At 35.2% G+C, this 25,644-nt stretch overlaps 1 protein-coding gene across 1 annotated transcript in view; it reads right to left on the bottom strand.

Annotated features, from left to right (window-relative positions):
- Scp2 (Sarcoplasmic calcium-binding protein 2) overlaps window positions 1–24,926 on the bottom strand; it is a 40,018-nt gene extending 15,092 nt beyond the window's left edge. The window contains exon 1 of the mRNA XM_074096554.1: window positions 24,822–24,926. The gene's annotated coding sequence lies outside the window, so the exon portion shown is untranslated. The remainder of the gene's footprint in view (window positions 1–24,821) is intronic.
- Between the last annotated feature and the right edge of the window lie 718 nt (window positions 24,927–25,644).

Raw genomic sequence — 25,644 nt, forward strand, 5'->3', positions numbered from 1 at the left:
TTTTGATTTAATACATTCAATAGCCATCACAAAGAAAGAGAAGCAGAGGGAGGGAGAGAAAAAGAGAAAGAGAGAAAAAATCCACCAATGGCATTACTTTACTGGGTAAGTTTTCTGGGTAAAAAAATATTATTCTATTTGATCCGTCAGATAAATTATTAGAAAATGCTGAACACGTCTTTTTTCTTTTGAAAATCAAACAAAAAAAACTGAAACAGAAGAAGCGCGTCCAAGTTAGAGAGTGGGGGCTCGTGATATCACGCCATGCTAAAAATTTAGCGTGACGTGACGTCACGCGGAAGTTCAATTGGCTATATTTTTAGCATTTTTTGTTTAATTAATATAAGAACTAATCTAATCTAATCAACTATAAGTTGGAAAACCCCCGACTTTGTCACTTCAAAGTTCAATATCTCAAAAACGGCTTAGCCGATTTAGATAAAACATGTCTAACAACCATCGCTAAAATACCTGTTTTCAAATTAAAAAAACCGCATTTAAATCGGTCTACCCGTTTAAGAGCTACGGTGCCACAGACAGAGACACAGACACACATAGCGGTCAAACTTATAACACCCCTCTTTTAGCGTCGGGGGTTAAAAACACGTGTCCAATATTTTCTAATAGTTAATCTAACTGACTAATATTGTAACTAACGGACAAATTAGACTTTTTAGTACAATAGCTTATATTATCCTAACCTCGGTCAGCACTGCTTTCCTATTGGTGAATTTGAAACCCCAACGAAAAAAGAGGGGAATTATAAGTTTGACCGCTATGTTTGATTTGAATGCGGTTTTTTTTTATTTGAAAGCAGGTTTTCTAGCGATGGTTCTTATTTATGTTTTATCAAAATCGGTACAGTTTTTGCGATATTTAACTTCATTGTGACAATGTGGGGGTTTTCCGACTTTTTGTTGGTTAGGTTATTCTTCACACACTGGACTGCCTAGCCTTAACGCCTTCGAAATCCTAAAACAACAGCTTTTACGCCCTTTACCTATAAAATAATAAAAAATAAAATAAGCCTTTATTGCTGTTTGCTTCTAACTTATTTTACAACAATTAGTGTAAGTTGCAAAAGAGGTAAGAAAATAATTAACTTATAAGTACTACTTATTACTAAATCTCCTACTCGGCATTCGGTCGAACCTCCCCTCATAACAGCTTGTCTTTCGACAAAGGCCTCCTCTAGGGATTTCCACTTGCTTCTATCCTTTGCCGTGTCCCGTGTGTAACCATTCTGGGCCTACTACTTTCTTAAAATCATCTTCCCATCTCTTAAACTGCCTACCTCTGCTTCTTCTGCTTCCTCTAGGGTACCATTCAGTTATTATTCTAGTCCACTTTTCCCTCTTTTCCCTCAACATATGTCCCGTCCAGCGCCATTTCAATTTTCTACATACTGTTTGAACTTTTTTGAATTTAGTCTTTCTCTTTAGCTTTTTCAACTGAATTCTATCTCTTCTCCTTACGCCCAATACACTTCTCTCTATTTCATTCTGACATATATTGATTTTATTTTGCTTTGCCCTTTACCTAATGCCTCTTAAATCTGCTAACCTTTCGTAAGTCCATTTTAAGTCTCCGTTTAATCAATTAAGCGTCCCGCGATTATGCACACCTGGCGTCGGGGTACTCGGGCTCTTGGGGGCAATAAGGTGCCCAGTATTTGTTAATTGGCTGGCGTGAAGTACTGTAGGTACTATAGAAACATGGAAGAGGCAAAAAACCGGTCAAGTGCGAGTCGGACTCGCTCACTAAGGGTTTCGTTCATCACTTTTCATCTAACTAGGTGTGGGGACGTGTTTAAGTTTATGAAATAGAGCCGCTGATAAACAAATTATTAAGTTTTAAACTTCACTTTTGACCTTCATGGGGACCCCCCCTTAATTCAATTCAATTTTATTTTTTGTCGGCTTACGGCAATAGAAATAATAATATGTATGTTATGTTCTCGACTTATAGCCCTGTGTAGCGATTGTAAAAGGATTCCGTTGACTCCTTTAAAAACGTCTAAGTTCAAAGTGGTCATAGACCTAGTAATAAAAAGAATTAAAAATGACAAGCGAGCTAAATGCTCCAGCCATATGGGACAGCCCTTATTGAAGTGCATGATTTTTTACAATGCGGTCTAATTCCAAAACCATTTCGAGGAATAGGTTTATTAAATTATTTTATAACATTTTAATTAAAAAATACTTAATGATCGTGTGTATAGGTGGAGTCATTCACGATGACGCGTGCCGTGGCTCTTATTACAATGACATTAATATCTAATTTTGTCAAAATCACGCGTCTTCATGGAAGGCACTAGGTATATATGTATTTGCAGAATAACGTTTGAGCTTTGTTTGACTTTCATCGTAAATAAACGTTATGTAGCTAAACCGCCTAATCCTAACACTGACAGGTGACAGAAGACACTTTTTTTAAATAATAGTGACGAGCAAAGATAAACGCAGTTTTTAACGCCATGGCAACTATGGTTAGCTGTAATTCCGGTAACTTATAAATATGATAAAAAATTTAAAACCCAACTAAAACCAAAATCCTTCAAATAGGTGTCTTAATTTCGCTTATTTTATGAAAAAATAAAATAAAAAATAAACATTGTTTTTTTGAGACCAATGCCAATTGCTCAAAAAACCTTCTATAGAAGAAATTATGCTTCAAAAAGGTTCAATCTCTGATGAGTACCTACAATCAAGGTCATAAATATAACTGCAATCTCTAGATGTCAAAAATAGTTACCTACTATGCCAATAAAATACCTAGTTATTGGACTATGTATAATAACCTACTATGCCAAAGATCACAAGTTTAGCCTATTCCTTCAAAAATATGAAGTGCTGGAATCCGAAACATATATTTTGTTTAGGCTCCCGCAACGCAGTTTATCTACCATGAATGAAACAGATATCCCTTTTGCCATATTTTCCATAAATATAAATAAGATTTTGTAGAAAAGTCGGCAGCAAATTGTTTGGGAGAATATTTATGAAGTGAACCGTGCGTTTGGGTTGCTTTTTCGCTCAAATTGAACGCAGATGTAAGGTTGATACGTTCGTTCTTTTGCCACGTTATTAGGGTTCCGTAGCCATGTCTGTCTGTCTGTCTGTCCGTTCGCGGCTTTGCTCAAGGACTATCAATGCTAAAAAGCTGTAATTTTGCACGAATATATATGTAAACTATGCCGACAAAATGGTACAATAAATAATCAAAAAAAAATATTAGGCGTAATTTGGGGATGTTTTTTTTTCTCATCCTACCTTGTAGTGTGGGGTATCGTTGGATAGGTCTTTTAAGACCATTAGGAGGTTGCTACAACGATTTTTCGATTCAGTGATTTGTTTGTAAAATATTCAACTGTAAAGTGCAAATTTTCATTAAAATCGAGCGTGCCCCCCTCTAAAATCTAAACCCGAGGGTGGAAAAATTTGAAAAAATTCAGGGTGGTAGTAATTATATCATACTTACAAGGAAAACTATAACGATTAATTTTTCTTGAGAATTATTAGTAGTTTAAGAAGTTCTTAGGATTATTAATTGACAGTCAAATGACCTGGAAACATCAAATAAATGCAATATGTAAAAAGCTAAGTAAAACGGCTTTTGCTCTACATAAACTGTCTAAAACAGTAAATAAAGATACTGCACGCGTTGCATACCATGGGCTCGCTGCATCTATACTGAGATATGGCGTCATATTTTGGGGTAATTCAGTTGATAGGGAAGCAGTATTCAAAGCCCAAAAAAGGTGCATTAGAGCCATGTGTAGCTTGAAAATGACTGACAGCTGTAAACCGCACTTCAAATCACTGAAAATTCTTACTCTCCCATGCTTATATATATTTGAAGTAGCATTATTTGTCAAATGCAATCCTAATTTAGTTACCAAAATTTCAGATACACGTAGACTCCCTACTCGATCACAATACCAAAATATGTTGCGCAAAACAGCATGTAACACAGCATTGATGAGAAAAGTATATTAGGAATGGCACCAAAATATTCAATAAAATTCCAGATAGTATGAAAAATCTTAATACCAACCAATTCAAAAAGAAATTGACATGTTTATTAATTGAAAAATGTTACTATAATATTGATGAATATCTTAATGACAGGAATTTATAATTTTATGCTTCTGAAATGACATTATTTTTTAGTTTTATATGTATTGTGCCAGACAGACATTGCTAATATTATTGACATTCATGAAATAAAAATCCTCGCTAAAATAGTTATTAAATTAATAATTGATATTATACGCGCTTACTTGGTTATTTTTAAAATTTTGTTTTTATTGCTGCTGTGTACTTATTGTATTTAGACTTAGGTTAATGACTTGTTAAAGGAAAACAGAAATATTTGTACGCCTACTGGCAAAACATAGAGATTCCTGAATGCTATGCTTTTAAGGTTCCACAAATAAACGTATTCTTTCTATTCTATTCTATTCTAAGAGTAAATAGCAGCCTAAGGTATAAAATATACGTAAACTTGAAATATTCCGTACAAAATACGAAATCCTTAGAAAAATATTACTTAATTTTTTCGTAATGGCTTCGTAACCCTATTTCGGGCGTGTCCGACAGGCTCTTGGCCGTTTTTTTTTTAATAAAGGTAAGGCGTATTACTGTTTTACCTGTAAATTTTCTTTGTACTGTTAAAACAAAATAAAAAACTTTTCCAGCACTCGAATTCGAGTAAACTGCACGAAATTGTGAACTAAACACTTAGTCAACTGACGCGAGTTCATCCCGAGTCGTCTGATAACAAAGATTGCCACCATGTCCAAAAAGTCATTACTTAGTTGACCAATTCAAGTTTTAACGTAAGAATAATTGATATCACAAGTAATCTTGTATAGCGGAGACACCTAATAGAAAGATATCTCTATACAAACAAGTATTATACAAAAAAAGACAGATCGTTGTTCATTGTTTTTCAAAAACAGCTGAAAATTTCAACCATTGGGTTGATGTCGAAGATTGAGACGTTTATATTACAGACTGCTTGAAATTTAATCCACATATTTAAAAGTACCTATTACAGTTATTGCACTATGAGTTGAGCAATTTTTTTTTGACCTATCTGCCATTAAATTATAAGAAAAAATATTTTCTTAACTCAGTTTAACCATCTTTAAGTACTTAATCGGGAAATGAATAAAAAAAAAACCGACAAATTGAGAACATCTTATTTCAAAGTCGGTTTAAGATGCGTTGTTCATGTGGTTTTTCATGTTGGAATTGAATGTTTCTCACCAATAATTTATAGTTTCTGAGTAGGTGTTAGTGTAATAGGGTTCCGTCCGAGGCAATCAAGTAACTAATTAGTGGTGCGATTACAGTACAACCCTCGCTAACATCAAAAACCTTTTCGAATGCATAGCACTGAAATTGGAACGAAATACACGTTTCCGTTGGTGTGTAATCCAGTCAGTAATCAGTATGTTATTTGAGAGCGGAGGTAAAATGTTTGTTAAAATTGCTTTGTTTACATTACATGCGTATTTGAAGCCTGACTAGCTGACAGCAAAGGGTGTTTTTTTTACATGTGAATAAAAGTAAAACGAGTAAAAACCTTTGCTAAATATTCATTCTATCATATCATATATCTTATCCTTCTTATTACTATTATAAATTAGAAAGCTAGTGAAGATGTTAGGATGTTAAGAGGTTTGGATGTTTGTCCTTCAATCACGGCTGAACGGATTTGATTGAAATTTGGGTACTGAAATTTGGCATACGAAGATCTAGATTGAGACAAAGGATACTTAATACTTAACACAACTTAACTTGTGTTGTTTAACATTAAACAAAAATGGAGGGTGCTGTCCAGGAACGTTGAAGTACCTTAGCTTTCGAGATTACGTATTAACTTCGTCTTTGTCTTGGCTTTGGCATATTTGACCACGAATGTCACGTAAAAAATTTAAGTAACCAGGTGAAAATTGAATTGTTAAGACACCTCACCAGACTAAAGAGTTAAAATTACCCTAACCTCATTAGTTATTACGCAAGCTTCACGTATTATGGTAATTTATGGAGGCCTGAAACATTATAAACTTTTCCCACGAGCCCACATCTCCATGATTTTACATTATAATTCCCAGTGCATTCATTTGCTCGCATCTGAGGGGAATTTCAAAGCAGTTCCTATAATCAGTTAGATATGGAAATGGTGACAAAAGTTTCTAGTGTCTGTATAGTTGAAGAGCTGGTGAAGCAACGAGCAGTTTAAAATTGAAATTAAGCGACGATTTAAATTTTGAAGCAATTATTAAAATGGGGTATGCTACGACTCCAGAATGGTATCAAAATGATGGTAACATTTTCGTGTGAACAGTTTTATTAGATGCAGCTGCAGCCACAGTCAGGATTCAGTTAAGTAGGTACATATCTAGTATAGCGATTTTGTATTAAAATTTCCTTTACTTTATATTTTCTTTTACTAACGAAAGAAACTGGGCCCTATTTTACAAGCTTTTCACCTGTCCCGTTGTCTGTCTGTCTGTCTGTAATCAAATCTTGCAAGTTAAACTCGACCAACTTCCAGTGGTTGAATTGACTTAAAATTTGGTTTACTTATGTAAATTGCATGACAATACAATTATCTGGTAGTGACATCCTGGAAGTACGGCCAGAAACGTCTCCACAGGACGGAACTCTTCAAAGGCATCGACTTGAAATTTGGTATGAAAATGTAGTTTGGATGACAATATATATAAGTACAGTCAAAGAAAAGTACAGTCAGCAAAAAAAAGCTTGTATTAAAATTATTTTTTTTTACCAAAAACTTATTTTTGTGAAGCCTTGGAACATAAAAGGAGATTTGGGGTTGAAATCAAACTATATGATTACAAATATATGTGATAATATTTTAAATCTGTAAAAAAAAATATATACTACCTCGTTGAGTTTCTTGCCGGATTCTTCTCAACAGAGGGTTTTCCGAACCGGTGGTAGACTTTTTTTACATTCATAAGTGCTTGTTACTCGTATATGTTAAATTGAATAAAGATATTTTGACTTTGACTATCACTCCAAGATGTTGTAAATCTAAATATTGCCTAAACTATCGCACTGAATCAACTTTTGACTAGCTGCGGCAATGAACTAAGTAAATAATCTTACTCTATTAAGTAAATAATGTTGCTACATTAGCCTTCTTTCCATCTATTTGTCAAATAATGAAAAATATATTTTTAAGTAAAGTCTTTTTTTCAAATAATGAAAATAAAATTAACCTCAAAATACCTAATTAACTTTACTATTACGTACAACTTTAAGCAACTGCGCAAGCTGAGGTTCGGAGAGATATTAAATTATGTGGTGAAATGTCCGAGATTAATTTTAAGCCTTTTATTTAAATACCTTAAATGAGCGGGGTCGCAAAAACGATGCGGTCGTTTATAGCGTTCACTACAAAGCGCGGTGATTTTGAACCCTCGGTGCGCGAATCCAAATCGTACTGGGTCGGCTTTGAAAAGGTATTTTCACAGAATGTGATATGTACTTCAAGTTTTTTTTTTATGATTTGGCTAGAATATTTTAATAAAAATACGATTATATAGTTTTTCAGTTGTGATTACAAAAAGAGAAAGGCACCTTTCTGTGCTCTAACGACCGTTGTAAGACTTCTTCTTTTTATTATCTAAGTTAGTCAGCGTTGACGTCAGGATAATCTGGGACATAATGGCTTCTTGATTAAAGGCGATGATTGACCAATTAGATTGTTGACAGTGATTAAAGAACAGTTTGAAATACCTACTAATTGTAACTTGTATTTAATTGCTAAGAAAAGCTGTAATATGATTATATTATTATTGTAGTATTTGAGTTTGAAAAATGGAACGAAAATATGGAATGCAGCATTTGTAACTTTTATGATTATATACAGTCGGGCTCTCTGGCTTAATGACGGCCAGACTATATTTTCTAATTGGTTTATCGTATTTAGATAAATATTAAACGTGGAACTAGTAATCTAAAACAAACGTAGCAGTTTGTCGAGAATATATAATGTGTAGTACCTCACTTGTAATTTGAGTATATAAAAAAACGGGTGATTTAAAATCTGGTGGTTATTTTTTATTTTTTCAACATTGAAAATTGTTTAGCGGAACAGATAAACTTGACTTAACATAGGTGGAGGTTAATAATTGAAGCACCTACGCTATTTTCTGTGAATCCTTGGAAAAAGGGTTCGTGATCTGTTATTTTAATTTTTACCCGGCTGCCCGAAGGTGGGTTATTTCTGTTCTACAGGATGTGTCTCAAAAAGACTTTGCCAATATATTTAGTTCTGCATTCACACATTCACATTTCTCATTTGAAGTGTGTTAATGTTTTGGCTCTCAATATAAACTTATATTAACGTGGTTTTAGTTCAACTGGGCTCCGATTTCCGGGTACCCAGGGTAAGCCTCACTAAAGTACGAGCCGAATCCAGTTACGTTTGTATGGGATCACAGTTTCCGTTCGGTTCGTTAGATCTTCTTGAGAATTTGTCTTGAATGTGTTAAAGAGCGTTCTCAAATTCTATTTACTTGTGCTAACATTGAAGACTGGGAAATGTAAAGTGCCCTTAGTTTTGCGTGTTTGGTTGGATATTTTTATCATTATCATAAGCCGGGAGACGTAATGTCCACTGATGCACAAAAGCCTCCCCTTTAAAACGCCACAATGAACGACAACTTGCTACTTGCATACACCGGTGGCCCGCAACTCTCACGATGTCGTCAGTCTAACTATAGGGAGGCCTGCCAACGCTTCGTCTTCCGGTGTTTGTATCATTTGGCGCGTTGTTGGTATCATTCATTCAAGAGATATTCATTTAGTCTCTAGGACAAGTATGTACTCATACCTAAATACTCCAAAAAATACTGTGTCTACCTTGTAAATAATATATAATACTTAGTATAAAAAGCTTCGACTGATGGCCGATGGCGTCAGAAGGTTTTCGAATGGCGTCCGCGGACCGGGAGACGAGCTGTCGGTAGGCCTCCAACAAGATGGAGTGACGACCTGTTTAAGATCGCGGGATTGCGGTGGATGCAGAAAGCACACGACAGGTCTGAGTGGAGAGCCTTGGGGGAGGCCTATGTCCAGCAGTGGAGGTCTTTTGGCTGACATGATGATAAAAAGCTTAGACAAGAAAGATAAAGTACAGAAGTACTTAATAACAATAAAAAAGGTTTTCAGTGTAGAATACGAAACAGGCAATTAGGTAAAAAGGCTTTGAAGACTTTAGTACTTAATAAGTAGGGCTTGCACGTGTCTAATTTGTTAAACAATTAAAATAAAGTTAAGGCAGCCTGCCTTCCTTATCTGTCAAACGGGGTTATTTTGTAACCGTTTAGACCGTTAAAAATCCCAATAGGTAACGTAGACCTAGAACTCATTGAGAATACCCAAAAACATTATGCTAAGCATAGCTGCATTCTGTGTTTGTAAATCCTGGCAATCATGTGCCTTAGTAAGCTTCTATGGCAGAGGAACAGAACGAAACTTAGTATTCGACCAATCATATTAGCTGAATTCCTCCTATCTAGTAGTACTAATAATGGCTTATTTTTCTTAGATACTCATACATATTTTGGTCCAGTAAATCGTACTAGTTGAATTATATACTGTGTGTGAAGAACTAATAAAATAAATTTACTTTGCTAGACAAAGTGAGTTAAAAATTTCTCAGATATGAAGACATTTTTTACTATAATAACACCTATTTTTTAGTTAGTTTAGTTAAGTACCTAATTTAAAATACTCTGTATTAATAAACAATCTACGTTTAATGGAGGTGTAAACTGCTTCCACCGTCAATTTAATGAATTGGAGATGTATACTCTTAAAGTCTCTCAACGTCAAATATATATAATTTATAAAACATGCACTTAAAGTCAAGTAATCTCTATACTTTTCGATACTAAAAGTAAGCTAGTTAAATGTTTCCTTGTGTTCCTTAACAGCACTGCGTTGCAATACCTCGTGGCGGTAGGAAGGTAATCAGGACTTTACAAAATAATAAATACCAACCTACTCGTAAATTGAATTTAATAGATGAGAAAAGTCACCTGTTATAAATAACAAATGTATCTTTATTAGATATAAAATCGATTGTTCATTTCATATTTCAGCGTTGTGAGTCGTGGCAGTGTTGCCATATGCTACTCGTCAATAATTTATTTGGGTTACACAAGGAGTAAGTTTTTTAACAATGTAATTTTTGTTTTTGTGAAAACTACGTAGCTGTATGACTCACTGTTTATGTACCATATTATCCCAGCCTATTTACGTCTCACTGCTGGGCACAGGTCTCCTCTCAGAATGAGAGGGCTTGGGCCGTAGTTCACACGCAGGCCCAGTGCGGATTGGGAACTTCACACATACCATTGAATTACTTCACAGGTATGTGCAGTTTATGTACCGTAATCATGTATATTAGGGTTCCGTAAGGAAGGAAAAAGGAACCCTTCTAGAATAACTTCGTTATGCGTCAGTTTGTTCGTGTTTTTTTTTTTCAAGGTATAATTTTTTTTTTTTAGTTTTTTTTTTACTTCCGTGTTCTTACATTAACCTATTTTCAACCAACTTTTATTACTTACTATTGACACAGATTTATGAAATCAAGAAATAAATCCTAAAATAACAAACAGTGAAAATAAAAAATTCCGAAGCTTACTGAAATGTGAGAAATAGCTTTATTTTGTAGTATTGCTATGAAATGCAAACTTGTACTTGTATTGGAACCATCAGTGCGCGACTCTGACTTGCGCTTGACTTGCACTTGTCTTTAATTTACCTCAAATAATTGTTATAATAATAATACGTCAATTGTAAAATATGTCATAGTGATTTCTCCTTATAACATCTTGTCCCTTTGTTTATTTCCAACTGCAAAGAATACATCGAAATGACAACAAGAGCCAAAACAACTTCATAACTTGGCACTTAGTGCTCAATCTAGTTTGCCACTCTCAGAGCGCTAAGCTAGATGGATGTGAGATGGAGGCTTAACGGGGGCGGTTTAGCGGCAGTTAGGAATGAATTCCCACGCAGTGTTTTGAAAGCTAAGTCCATTTTTTTATACAACAAGCTTTATCCGCTTCTTCGCTTGCTTTAGTAGTCTATCTGTCAATCTTTGTAGGCTATCTGGCACCAGAATTGAAATACCGGTATTTTGAATAATTCTCCTGGAAATTCCCTAAAAACTAAAACGCGGTCTTAATTAGTGTTGCTTATGAAACATCGGCGTCAAATTAAATTTATCAAAACTTAGCAGTCGAGGTTTTCAAATTTTATTCATATTCAATCACGGTGACAAAATAGGCATTTGTTTCTTTCCAATATGCAATCTATAGTATAAAAGTGAACCGAACGGGAACAAAAACGAGACAGAGCAGGATGGCGCTCTACAACACCATTTTGACACGTTTCTCCCAAACAACGCATTCTCTGGAATTTTAAAAGCAATTCGATTCTTTGACCTTGGGAATCGCGAAAACTTGAGAAAATATTTTAAACATCCAAGACACGAGAAAAAATATTCGTATTATTCTTACAAATTTCTGCCCCGGCCGGGAATCGAACCCGTGACCTCAAGCTTTGTAGTCAGGCTCTCTGACCATTTGGTCATCCAAACGTCAAAAAAAATCAGCATAATGCCGTCCATAGGGACGACTCTGGTCTTCTTTTGATACCATCAGAACTTTATTACATACAACCATACTAATATTATAAATGCGAAAGTGTGTATGTTTGTGTGTTTGTATGTTTGTCCGTCTTTCACGTCGAAACGGAGCGATGGGTCAACGTGATTTTTGGCATGGAGATATTTTATATAGGCCAGAGAGTAACATACCCTACTTTTATCCAGGAAAAATGCTCAGTTCCCGGGGGAACAGCGTGCGATAACCGAATTCCACGCGGGCGAAGCCGCAGGCAAAAGCTAGTTATCTGTATACTACATCCAAATCACGCACACCTGTCCTCTCCCAGAGGCACAAATTTGTGCCCAAATTCCTTTGATCCTGTTATCCTGGGAGATGACAGATTAAAAAAAAACATAGTTTGTCCTAACTTACCTTTAACCTTTGTTTGCTATGACTATCTGCCATTCCATTTAGTTCACAAGCTATGTCAAGTAAATATAATGTTGAAAATAGACTGAATGGTTTCGAGAAAAGTATTGGCACGGTCGTGTCTTTGTTTTGTTTTGCTCGACTGGGCGGGGGCATTCCCGTGCCCCTAGAGTTTAAAGTTTTCAACTATATTACATGTGCAAAATTCCTTAATCGACTGACTGCTATTTACCGTTGCGATATAAAGAAACACACAAACACACATGTTCAATAGTACATTGTGTCTTAAGGGCGGTAAATAAGGAATTACGAACGAGAGTCTATTAGAAGCCCGAAGTCGAAGACTGAGGGCTTTAATGAGTCGATGTTCGTAATTCTAGTACCGCCCGTGCGACATACAATGTTTTTCATCACATTTGCGAGTAAAATTATATATTTGTAAGAGAAAACTAATATTTTTTCAAAAATTGCCGATACCGCTGATTGCGCTCTTGGCAGCGCCAGCTCCCCGCCGCGCTGCCCGTCCGCAGCGTGTGCATGGCGTGCGTGTGCAGCGCGCGCACGGAGCAGCAGCACGCCATGCAGTAACAAACTCATTTACCGACCTTGGGCTTCATGACATGAAAATTTGTACGAGCAATGACTCATTTACCGACATTCACATTAAGGTCGAGGGTTTTATTTGGGGGGTTGCAACCAAGGTAGCCAGCACGTTACGACACTGTTTACGAGCAAGTGTGGTGAAAATTATAATAGTCCATTTATCAAACCATTCTCTAACGATATTTCCGCTACGTTTATCAAAATGATACTCAATAACACGAGTTTTCCGCTAAACAATTGCCTATAGGCGTGTGCTATTTCGTTCATACAGCCCAGCTAATAATATAGGGTGGCTTTATGCATAATTTAACAAAGGCAACGAAAATAGGCTCTTTTGTGTTTACCCCAGATTGTGTTAATTGATGTACTGACGCCGCACTTTCGCCGATAATTATGGTTCACCTTCCGCATATCATCATAGATCAGCGTGTTTTGATAAGGACTGTAATTTGTCGTGGAAATTAATTAGGAGAGTAATTTTAAATAGTCCACATTTTCTATGATTCGCAGATAATACTATAACGTTAAACTTTCGTGATTACCACTTATAGACAAACTACCACCAACGGGACTTATCACGCTAACACACACGAGTAATATTTACCTCGACGTTTCGGCAATATTACAGTGGCCGTGGTCACGAGTAGACTGGAGTGTGGGGTGTCAAGTCTGCCTAGCAGCGCGAGTCCTTCGAACTAACCGCACTTGATCACCAATAGTACCGGTATAAGATAATACCATATAATACTGTCGTAGATAAAAAAAACTTGCGGAATGGCAATAAATAAATAAAAGCAGTGTATGAAACAAGCTGCGACACCAGTCGAGAGCTACATTTACTTAATAAAAGAGACAATTTACGCACCTGAATGAGTTGAATATTGCAAAAAAAGATCGCAAACTATTTAATTTAATTGAAGGATTATATGAAGTATAATGCAGTTTATTTGTTTATCATGTTACAAACATAGTTAAATTTATCACATATAACGCACACAATCGATATTCAAATAGAAATAATATAGTTTTATTCTCAGTACTAATTCCCGAACCGAGTAAAGATAGGTTTTTTTTTAATTTATTTATGCAGTTTGTCTCGTCACTAAAATCGATATGGTTCCTTAGAACCAATCCTTAGACTTAGAACAAATCTCTGTATGTCTTATACGTGTGCTATCGGCAGCCAGACTTTTTTTAAGGGAGGTTAAAGTAACGTTATTTCATTTAATTATTACCTAAAACTCATACTTTGAAAATTTTCTAACAAGATAATTGCCAGCAATGTAAAGCAAAGTAAATTGAAAAGTAATAATCAAAGTATCTGTCGGCTGTCATTTACACTTACTTGGCAGTTTACTTTACTGTACATTACTGGGAATTATATTTTTGTTAGAAAGTTAATAAAGTCAGAATTTTAGTTTATTAATGAAATTAATAGCATGGTTGCGTTAAAGAAAAACGTTACTTTAAACTCCCACACACTGTATTTAATTTCAGACTTGCCCATACTGATCGATCTAAAATCCTCTGTTCTACAATAAAAAAGACTTTTTGTTGTTGACCTAATATTATTTAACTTGAAAATTGACAATTATATTAACACTTGTACGCAGCCTGCCATAGCCATAATTAAAAGTACATTTTACTACGCATTGTTAACGTAAAGCAGAAAATGTTTTATGAATCGATATAATAGTGCTATTATAGGCAAATTGTCGGTCTGTGGCAAGTTTGTAGCAAGTTTAACACGCTACGAGGTAACAAGGAAAGTTTTCCTGTTTACGGAAATTTCAGAATAATATGTGCTCTTGTAATATTATGACAGTATTTCAAATTTATAGGAGAAATTTGCCAAACATTATAATAATATTATCTCTATTTTCATGTGCAGATGGAATATAGACAGTTTGTGATAAGTACTCGTATAGCCAGTGGAGTTACATGTGGATATCGAAAAGAGATCCATGGGTAGGTAATCATCATCATTATCTCAGCCGTAGGAAGTCCACTGTTGGACATAGGCCTCCCCCATAGATCTCCAGTCGCTGCGGTTGACAGCGGCCTGCATCCACCGTGAACCCGCGGCTCCAGGTCATCTGTCCATCTCGTTAGTGGACGTCCTACGCTACGCTTGCCAATCCACTCGAGAAATTTTCGGCCCCAACGACCATCTGTTCTCCGTGCTATATGGCCCGCCCATTGCCACTTCAACGAGCTAATCGCTTGGCTATGTCGGTGACACTTGTTCTCCTATGTGTCTCCTCATTTTATGGGTAGGTGTTTCTTCGATATCGATAATTTGAGTTTTTATAATATGTCTAGCTGTTCTCCGCGAATTCGTTTGCGAAGAATCCGTTGAGCTTGCGCCTGCGAAGACTATTTATCCGGGATTTAAACTATTTTATATCTTTTTCAAGGTCTCAAACGAAATCCATGGCAAAAATAATCAGTGTCTGTAGGTACCTCATAAGGAAAAACGGAAAAAAATAATTAAATGACAAAAATCTTCCACTTAAATTCTTATCTTAATTTTTAACCCTTATAAGATAATTTTGTAGTTCGTGTGTCTGTATGTTTGTTTGCATGTCCCTCTGTCAAGACCCTTTTTCTCAGGAATGCATGGAGGTATCAAGCTGAAATTAATAAATATCTGAAAATCTTCTCGTATCTGTCTATGTCAAAATACATCTAAAATGACCCCACACTGAGTACTTTTTGCTTAGGCGAGGGGTTCTACTTAAACTAGATACAAATACCTAGAAATTTGTATGAAATCCTCAGTGCCCAAGTCCGGCTCGCACTTGGCCGTATTTAGTTTATTTCGATACACGAGCATTATAGTATATTATTACTTCACAAGATCAATCTATTGATAAACATGATGCCCCTAGTTGTCGCGCCACCCATCGTATAGGTTCCGGGTTCTGTATCAGAAGAGACAATCTTATTCACAACTCTATGCAAAATATCAAGACCCGTGAGGATATGAGATTCGATTATGCTTAGTAAATAATGACAAGAAACATTGAGTATGAAAGTATTGGAAGTATATCTCTCTTTTGTCGATGTAATAGTACCTATACATTGTTTACTTAACACAGTTTCCGTAACCATGAAGCGCTTGAAAATTTACACTTTTTTCGTCGAAAATAATGTTATGCACTAACCGCATTGAAGCAAAAAAAATAGAACTGGTCAAAAATTACAAAAACTCTCAACCTTGTGTGACTTGCAATAACAAAAAAACGTTTTATCAATTTATATCCCCCTTCTCCCCTCCATCAAAGATATTTTCTTACTGATTAGAACTCGCTAAATTAAAAAAAAAACTGTTGCAAACCCGCATCTCCAAAGTATTTTTCACTGCGGTTTTTTATTTCATAGAAAAACACATTTACATAGACAAAAAAAATCCTAAACATTAATATTAAAAGGTATAAGTTAAAACTTTTTAACATTGACTTTTAGGGAATCTACGTATTACCCAATTTCAATTTTATTTATTGCTTTGTTACGACTCTTATTGAAAGATATCAACGCGTGCTATAGCTCTTATTGAGTTTTTGGGTGTATGCGTACCTACTCTTGACCACGGCCACTGAAATGTAGTCGAAACATTGATACATAGATTATAGTTACATAGTATTTCAGTTACAAGCTTTTATTTAACTTGCCCTGTAGTTGTTGTTGGGTCAAATCATCCAAATCCAGTGGTTGGATTGACTTGAAATTTTGGCACATTTATATAAGTGATGGTGACAATACTTTAATCTGGTAATGAAAAACTGTAGACAGAATCATCTTTGTGCTTATTAAAAACAGAATGAGACTAGAATTCAGTACTTTTTTTTTAGTTTCAGCATTGAGGAGTTAATGGCATCGAATTGAAAGGTACGGAAATGTTTGCATGAAAAATAAAACTCTCAACAAAAACAAAAACTTATACACTAAAATAAAATAAAGCGAAGCCTTATCTCTTCTGATAATCTCCAGGTCTACACAGCCATTGTGCCTAACCTGTGTCAAGTTAACAAAGGCCTTTTAAATCCCGAAAAACTCATTGTTCCAGGACAAACTATTGTATAGTTGTTCTTTGTTCAGTTTTTGCTGAACTCTTACCCCTTGGATGTAACGATAGCAAAGCTTGTATATTCACAAAGGGCTCCTTATTTGCATACGAAATGTGTTTGGAAATTGCTCGTTTAAATGTTATATAGAAATTAATGACTTTGATAGCGTCGTTTCCTCGTTTGAATATTTAAATAAATAGCACGGGACACACATTTGACCTAGTTCCAAAGTAAGCAAAGCATGTGTTATGGGTATTAATTAAACAACGGATATACTTTAATACATAAATACATACTTAAATACAGATTAAACACCCAATACTCGAGAACACACAATCGTATTTTTCATACCGATATATTGTCCGACCGGGAATCAAACCCGGGACATCGAGCTTCATTAGGCAGGTTGTCTAACTACTGGGCAAACTGGTCGTCAAAATATAACATTCTGAAATTATTTCCAAACATTCACTAACTAACTAACGCCTTAGATATTTATGTTTTTATATTATATATATATTTATTTATATATATATATTTATTCTATTATTTATCTTAACTGAAAATTAGACTTTATCACGACGTACTCATCACTCACTCTCATATAATATTTCTGGCGAACTTAATGCGTGTTAAAAACACTATGTTTTAATTAAAACTACTGCTCTCTTTTATACTTTTTTCATTACATAGATGGCAACAAGATACGGAATCTAATAAGGAGGCAAGAAATATTTCATTTAATTAAACATTCAGGGAGTGCAAGCAAATGTTTCGAATTTTCAGACTCTGGATACGACGAATTTCATTGTTTAACTCGGAACAAGATTAGTATTCTCTTGAATGGTTTCCAATTTAATCTTGGATTCTTCTACCAATTCAACGTCTCTGTCTCTGTTCTCTGGACAATGACTGAATGGGTAGAGTTTCTTCTCCATGAGAACATTTGATGTTGTAAGTTAACTATTTGATTCGATTAGGTAAACATAAAAAGTATATTAATATATTATATCATACACACTTTCGCCTTACATATTTACACTTTATAAACTTTCTTTGCCTAGTATCCATAGTACAAGCTTTGCTTAGTTTGAGACTAGGTCAATTGGTGTCAATGGTCCATGATATATTTTTTTTAATAATTTTATTTTTCTTACTCACTTTTGATTTAGATCCAGTCTTCAAAAACAAATTCAAAGAGAAACACTGACCGAGTTCCTTCTTTAACTCAAAAACACGTTTTGCCAAAGATATGACGAAAAATCGTTAGAGTCGTTTTCTAAATCCCTGAAGTAAATAAATAAACTAAAAAGAATTGCTCGTATATAAACGTAGTACCTGGGTGACCAAGCTTTGCTTCTACCTTTCCAAAAAGTAAGTCACACGTAGCATTTTTTAATGGAAAGAAATAATTAATGAGTTAACATAAACTAATCGTTATAGGTATCAAGGTGTTTATTTCTAATTTTTTCACACAATATAATCATTATTTTTTATGTATGTTATTTCATAAATATGACTTTATTTCATATAAATAATATAGAAAATAGCAATTAACAAGTGTTATTCTCGAGTGACATAATTTTTAAAATCGATCTCCTGATCAATTGCAATATCAAAAAACAAAACGATATAATTTAGTGCTATATCAAAGCAATACTAGAAACTAGAACGCAATAAACCTTTAAAGAGGCTCAACCGCATTCAGTACAAACGCTTTTCGCATAGTAATGGCGCGAAATTAGCCAATACATCACTGTTAGCGAAAGATGCGACCTTTATATAGCTTGTGTGCTGAAATGAATGAAATATAAAGGATTTGAATGAAGGAAGCTTTTATTAAGGATCTTTGACTTTGAATTACTCAGCAATTTTACTTACAAATTTGAATACTCGTATATTTAAAGAATTTTTTATAATGTCTTGTTTACATGAAACTACCGTGAGTCGCGTTGCTCCCAGAGGAAGGGTTACGGATTAGCACGAAACATGTCGAACTAAACTCTATTTCAGACGAGAGTTATCAGTCGTGTTTAATTCAAACCTTATGTTAAGTTTAAAAGAAGTCAAATATTAGCCGACAACTGTGTTTACCATTATATCACAATCACAATACCTACGTATAAACTTGTTTTCTTTTCCACTCCTATTTATGCAAAAAGAACACAATTGGGTCTCACTTTCTAACGTAATCGTATAAGCATGAGAGCATTATATTAAATCTTAATCCTCCTCTCAACAATAAACTCTTTAGAACTACCTTCCATTCCAGTCGCTTTCAAGTCTACAAATCAAAGGCTTTTCGAGTGCTATTCGAAATGCACCGTTCGATGCAGCGTCCAATTAGAACGAACTCTTGGGCAATTGCTGTATAACGCTGAATTATAGGTGAACACACAGCTAAAGCTACCTTTGTAAAGCTCTAATATGATTCGAATATTGATGTATTTATTGTGATATACTTTGAAAACACTTATGATAGAATTAAGCTTTTGAATCGGAGTTAAATAAATAATAAGTTTTTGGTAAAAAAATCATTTTTAATACAGGCTTTTTTTGCTGACTGTGACCCACTTCTAGTAGTCGGATTGTCTTGAAATTTGGTATAGGTACTTATGTAAATTGCGTGACAATACAATAATTTGTTAGTGACATTCTGGTAGTCCGGCAGGACGGAACTCTTCAACGGTTAATGGCATCGACTTGAAATTCGGTATGCAAATGTCGTTTGGGTGACAATGCAAGTACAGTCAACATAAAGGACAGACAGCAAAAAAAGTTTGTATTAAAAATGAAATTTTTACCAAAAACTTATTTAGAAGCAATTGGGATGTCCCAATTTTGACAACGTATAATAAATCGAAAACCGTTTGGAGAAATAGGCTTTGTGAAGCGTTTTCAGAAATCAGATTCCAAAAATATGATAAACTGGATTAAATAAACAAAATTTAAGTAATGACCTTCATTTGACCCTTGCAGTATCCCGTCACAAAGGCAGTTCTAAAGCAGGTCTACACTCTAAAGCAAATTGACAGTTTGAAATGTTGCTGTCCTGCTTATAATAGCAAAGAGTGACAAAGACAGAACTTTAATCACACGATGCGCACCCGGCTTTAAACAGTTGTCATTTATCGTAAAGTCCGAAATGTATACGAGTATTTTCTATGTATTTTTAAAAATTAAATATAAAAGAATTTAAATATCAGATTTTAATAAAAAATATCTATTTACTATCACACCATTAAACAAACATAGGAATAATCGAAGATAAAAGAAGAGAAATAAATAAAACTATTTGTCATGGTTCATTTAGGACCCTAAGCCGTGCTTGTATTATTGTCACATTGTAATGCCACAGATTATGTTATGTACGACCTGAATTTTTCTAGGCAATGGAACGTGGCTGTCTCACTGTGACGTCATCCAGCAAAGTTCGTAAACAAAAAACAAAAATTAAATACTCATGTAAATTCAAAATCGATGAAAATGGTATCTTAAAATATCCTATTCTTCCCAAAAATTAAATAAAAACTGTAGGTTATTTTTTTTGGTGCATCCCAATTGCGAACATATTGAAAGCACACGAAAATCTCACAATAACACACGTAAAGAGATAACACAAGCATCTGTTCGGACAGGTCGTTTATAAATTGTAGCACGTTCGATTTCAGATTCAAAGTGTGTCGGAGAATCGGAAGGTACGGCTTATGTACTGAATTTTAAGATAAGAATTTGGGGATACAATGTGAAGAAGCTTACAACCTTTCAAGTAAGGTAAATGTCCCAATGCTCGATATGCTAACGCCTAATAGATGACACCCTTCTTTCACCATTGCTAATGACATAAAATTAAACATAGCAATTACTGGGCAGTGTCAACTCGGACTCGGACGTTTAATGCGTCCTAACCTTAATCAAATCTATTTTAAGTTATAATACAGATTGTGTTATATCCCTTTCTATAACAACAAATAACATCGTTATACATCTAAAATTATATTGTAAAGGGAAAAAATACTGTGTTCTTTTCTTTAACACATAATAGGAGGTACTCAAAACCGTGGGTCACCAGTTTTGTTATTTTAGATATTATTTCATTTGTTTAAAAATCCTTTCACATTATCGGAGAATAACAATAGGCTTTTATTCCGGAAAAATGCAAAGTTCCCGCAGGACGCATACGAAGTTTCGGGCAACACCTAGTAATATGTAAAAGTCGTTGCAATATATTTTTTTTTTTTTCAAATAAATTTCATGAACTTTAATAAATTCTTTGTTTCGATTCATGCTAAACGAGTTGTTACTTTATTTAAATATCTAAGTATTTTTAGCTGCCGCAAAATATTTTTTACCTGTTTTGTTTCTTCTTCGAGGTCTTTAAAATTGAAAGTTCCTTTTATAAACTAAAACTAGCGTGCTGCTAGCGACGGGCAAATATTTATTTTACCAACGACTCACAAGCACGGAAGGTAGAAACTAGTATTTTTAAGGGTTCGTCAAACAGCAAGAGTGGCTTTCTACTCGATACTTCGTTACTCTGTTGCAGGGATGTAACGGATGTAGTTTTATCGGAACCGAAAACGAAACCGGAACCAGGATCGGAGCCTGAGTGATAGGTGGACGAGATGTTAGTGCAACACGTGGCAAGCGGGGCGATGAGCGAATGACTGGTATAAACCTGTTTGTTTTTGATCATTGACATCTATGTACCTTACGGCACATAGGTGTCGATGTTTTTGTTGTATGCCGCTCATGTCCTCCCGCCGCGCTAAGCATTGGTGTCCGATATAACTTCCGTTTCAAAAGTTACAGAACCGGAACCGAAACGGATGTGTAATGCCAAACGGAAGTTCCGACTTAACGGAAACGGAACCAGAGCTCCGTAACATCCCTGCCTGTTGCTAGTTCTAAAAAAATGTTGATTAAATTGAAAACAGCATTTCAACGAAATAAAAAATCTGTTTGGGTCTATTGAAGTAGAGAGGAGAGTTGTAGAATTGATCCACATTTAAATAAATATTCAGTTCAAAAAACTAAAAATCCCTCTTTTGGTGGTTAGACTGCGATGGCGGGATGAACTGGATGACTTCTTGAAGGACTGGCCTTTATATGCAGCGGACAGAGAGCAGTGAAAGTATCGGGGGGAGGCCTTTGCTCAGCAGTGGGACAGAATATAGTGGGACAAAATATAGTGGTATAGCCGAATATTAAAGAATTTAGTTAATGGTAAGCAAAAATGAAAAGGACAAAATTAGGATATTATAGGATAGGATATTTCTAACCCAAACTTTCAAAGCTTTTGTATCATATACTAAACTCCACAGTAATGGAGAAATTACTGATTTATGATTTAATGCTTCGGAAAATACATTAATTTGAAATATTAGAATATTCCCGGGAAGGAACTCGACTCTGGTTTTCAGACACTGTCCAAAAGGTAGAAACACGTTTTATAAATACTTACACTACCCGTTACCCGCGACTCCGTCAGCATAGAATTCGTTTATCACTATCCCACGGAAACTATGCAATTTTCCGGGATAAAAACTATCCTATGTCCTTCTCCGGGACTCAAACTATCTGTATACCGAATTTCATCTCATCATTATCAACCTACAGCAGTCCACTGCTGGACATAGGCCTCTTCCATGGCGCGCCACAACACTGTCTTCAGCCCCTCACATCCATCCGCCGCCAGCTAACCTCTTGCAGCACATCTCTGGTGGAAACAGCTGAGCGGAGCGAGGCGAGGTAAATGAAGCATTTCTATTGGTGAATGAAAAACATATTCCTCGCAACACATCCTCGCACATCTCTGGTGGAAACCCGTGCCTCAGGACGTCCTACACTACGTTTTCTCGACCGTGGTATCCATTCGAGGACTCGTCTGCTCCACCGTTCATCGGTCCTGCGACAGACGTGGCCAGCCCAACGCCACTTCAGCGAACTAATTCTTTGAGCAACGTCGGTAAATTTCGTTCTGTCATTTCATCTAATTAGTTCAATGATTTAGACGTGATGAAGTAACGAACAAACAGACGTATAAACTTTCGAGTTGCCCGTTTTAAAAGTATTAGATTAAATTAAGTAAGGAAGAGAAGATTTAAAAAGATTTAAAGAGAACCGTTCATCTCACGTATAGGTAGAGCAACGAAAGCGAACTAGACATGGTCTTTCGGTAACCGGTTAAAGTTAAAGTTATCTACAGTTTCTTTAGAGACGTGGAAAATTGAACTAAAATCCTTTCCAATTTTCTTTTCTTGTGTTACATATAAACGAACTAAGGCACATGATGTCACAGTGAGCACTAGAGTGAATCCGACATCAGACACAATTGAGATACCTAATCTGATGGCTTGTTCCCAGTTAAGGTTCTCTACCAAACATTGAGAAAAATGAGAGGGTTTGGGCCGTAGTTCCCACACAGGCCCATTGCAGATTGGGAACTTAACACACCATTGAATCTCTTCGTAGGTATGTGTAGCTTTCCTCATGACGTTTTCTTTCACCGTAAAGTTCGTGGTAAATTTTAAATACGATTTCGCAAATGAATTCTGAAAAACTCAGAGGTGTGAGCCCAGGATCGTACCCACGATCCTCTACTTGGTGGCCTTGTTAATCTTAAATTTTATAAGGAAGAATTGTGTGCAGTTTACCATGAAATTAAAAGAAGCTTCAAATATTAAGAACTATATTTTACGTGATTTATCAAATGGGTCCATATCGGCTCGGCTCGCATAATTGTTGATAGTCATAATCAATGCAATAATTGTTATAATGTTTGTATTGTCATTTTTTCTTCATAACTCTGTAAATTTCAAATGTAATTCCACATAATTTCAACCTGAGGTCATTTGAAATTCTAAAATAGGTAAAAAAGGAAGGTTTTTAAGATTAAGATATATTTTACGTGAATTCATGCGACTAGATACGCACCCTTATCAAATAATTATTCAAAAGTATTCACAAGATGTATAAATTTCATTATAAAGGTATTTTTTCTTGAAGTTTCTAAGCTCGAAGATAACGCCCCGTTTTCGAATTACGCAAGAGTTGAGAGCGGCTTGGCGTTTTGAACGTTCCGTTTCACGTTTTGGTCTATATTTATTAAGTGAGGATAATTATTTACTATTATTTATTTTATATAAAAACTATTTTATGATATCACGTTGAGGTAAAAAACACAAGTCTCAATTTAATCGGTGTCTGGTGTAAAATGTTGCAGCATTGTGAACATGTTACAACATTACATACTTCATATTAATATCATATCGAAGGAAATGATTTTTATAATTGACTAAATCTATTTCCTATGTTTAAAGACACCCCACTGTGCCCCACTTTTACCTTCAAAAGATGTACTTTGTTAAAACTATATTTGTATATTCACAAAATTCGTAACAGATTTCAAAATGCAACGACACTGATTCAATTGTAATTAAAGAATGATTTAATTGCATTTTATACAAATATTGACGATGTTAAAAAAATGTCACAACTTTACTAAAACCTTACCAAGAAAACTCTTGCTTCTAAAAGCTGACTTTTAAAACAAATCCTTTTCCTTGGCAAAACTTTTTACGCCGAGAAGCTCTGACTGAAAGCTTTTGTTGCCAATACCTACGTCAAACTTGGAGCAAGGAAGTTTCTTTCACAAATTCTAGCAAGTATGTAGAAAAGCTTTTCAAATCTTTTTAAATAAAGGAATTCCTAATTTTTTCGAGATTTTTGCGTATTTAATTCTGTTTAAGTAATTGATTCTATTTCTTCCGCATTGTCATAAAGATATTCATCTACGTTATATATTTTAAAACCTTGATTACTTTTTACTTTTTTTACCGCACAAAAACGAATTATGTAAGTATGTCATTAACACGGCAATAAAGCTACGCATGAAACTTTTCATATCCTGAACTTGAAACAAAAACGAAACTTTTTAAACACCCAAAAATACAACGGAACATCACTAAAATCCCGTTTAAAAAGTAATAACTCTCAATCACACAATTTCAAAATCCTGGCTGGAAAAAGTTCAATTTAAAAATAAATCCTACCTTTTTAAAACGGCGTCCGGGAGCAATGGTAGCACGACGTCAAATGCCGCGCGGCGATGGCTCCCTACTGAACCTGCCTCTTCGTACCTATATGTGCTACGCTGCAGTTCGCAAGAACCTGAGGGGCGATTGATCGGGCCCGAGATGCCTGTATATCACTTACAATTTACGTAGCACTGTTAAATGTATTGAAAAGTTCGGATTTAGAACGCATCTGATTTTAGGTGGATCTAGGCTGTAATTTAATGAGAAAGATTTAGTGGTACGCGTGACTATAAGATTGTATAAAAATGCTGACTTAGAAAAAATTCTATCATTTTCAACTTTCAGGTAAATATAAATCACTCAGAATTGCATTATTACTATTTCAATTCAATTCAATTAATTTATTCTAAAAACCATAATTTGTTAGTATTACAGTACACTTACATGCTAGTACATGGCACTATCATTAATCGATTTACAGGAATTAAATTTAAAATTAACTATAACACTCAAGGTACCACTTTAATTTTGACTAAGTATCCTGAAAATTACGGTTCGCGTAGACGAAGGTCCATGATTGTTGGCCTTTTGGAGAAACTCAGAGTTACGCAATGGCCCATAAAAAGATGCTTTTTATTCGGAATTACGTTGCGTCGAAAATTTTATTTACCGACATAGCCCGAAAAATATGTAAGTTAAAGTAGCAACGGGCCGGGCAGACCACATTTCTTGAAGCAGATAACCTTTGGAGGAGCAAGATTCCATTGCTTGGAAGATGCAGCGTTGCAGGCCTCCCTGTAGGTGGATCGATAGCAAGAGGAACGGGAAACTGGTGGAT

Source organism: Choristoneura fumiferana, chromosome 13 (assembly GCF_025370935.1).
Source record: "Choristoneura fumiferana chromosome 13, NRCan_CFum_1, whole genome shotgun sequence".
Classification (NCBI taxonomy): domain Eukaryota; kingdom Metazoa; phylum Arthropoda; class Insecta; order Lepidoptera; family Tortricidae; genus Choristoneura; species Choristoneura fumiferana.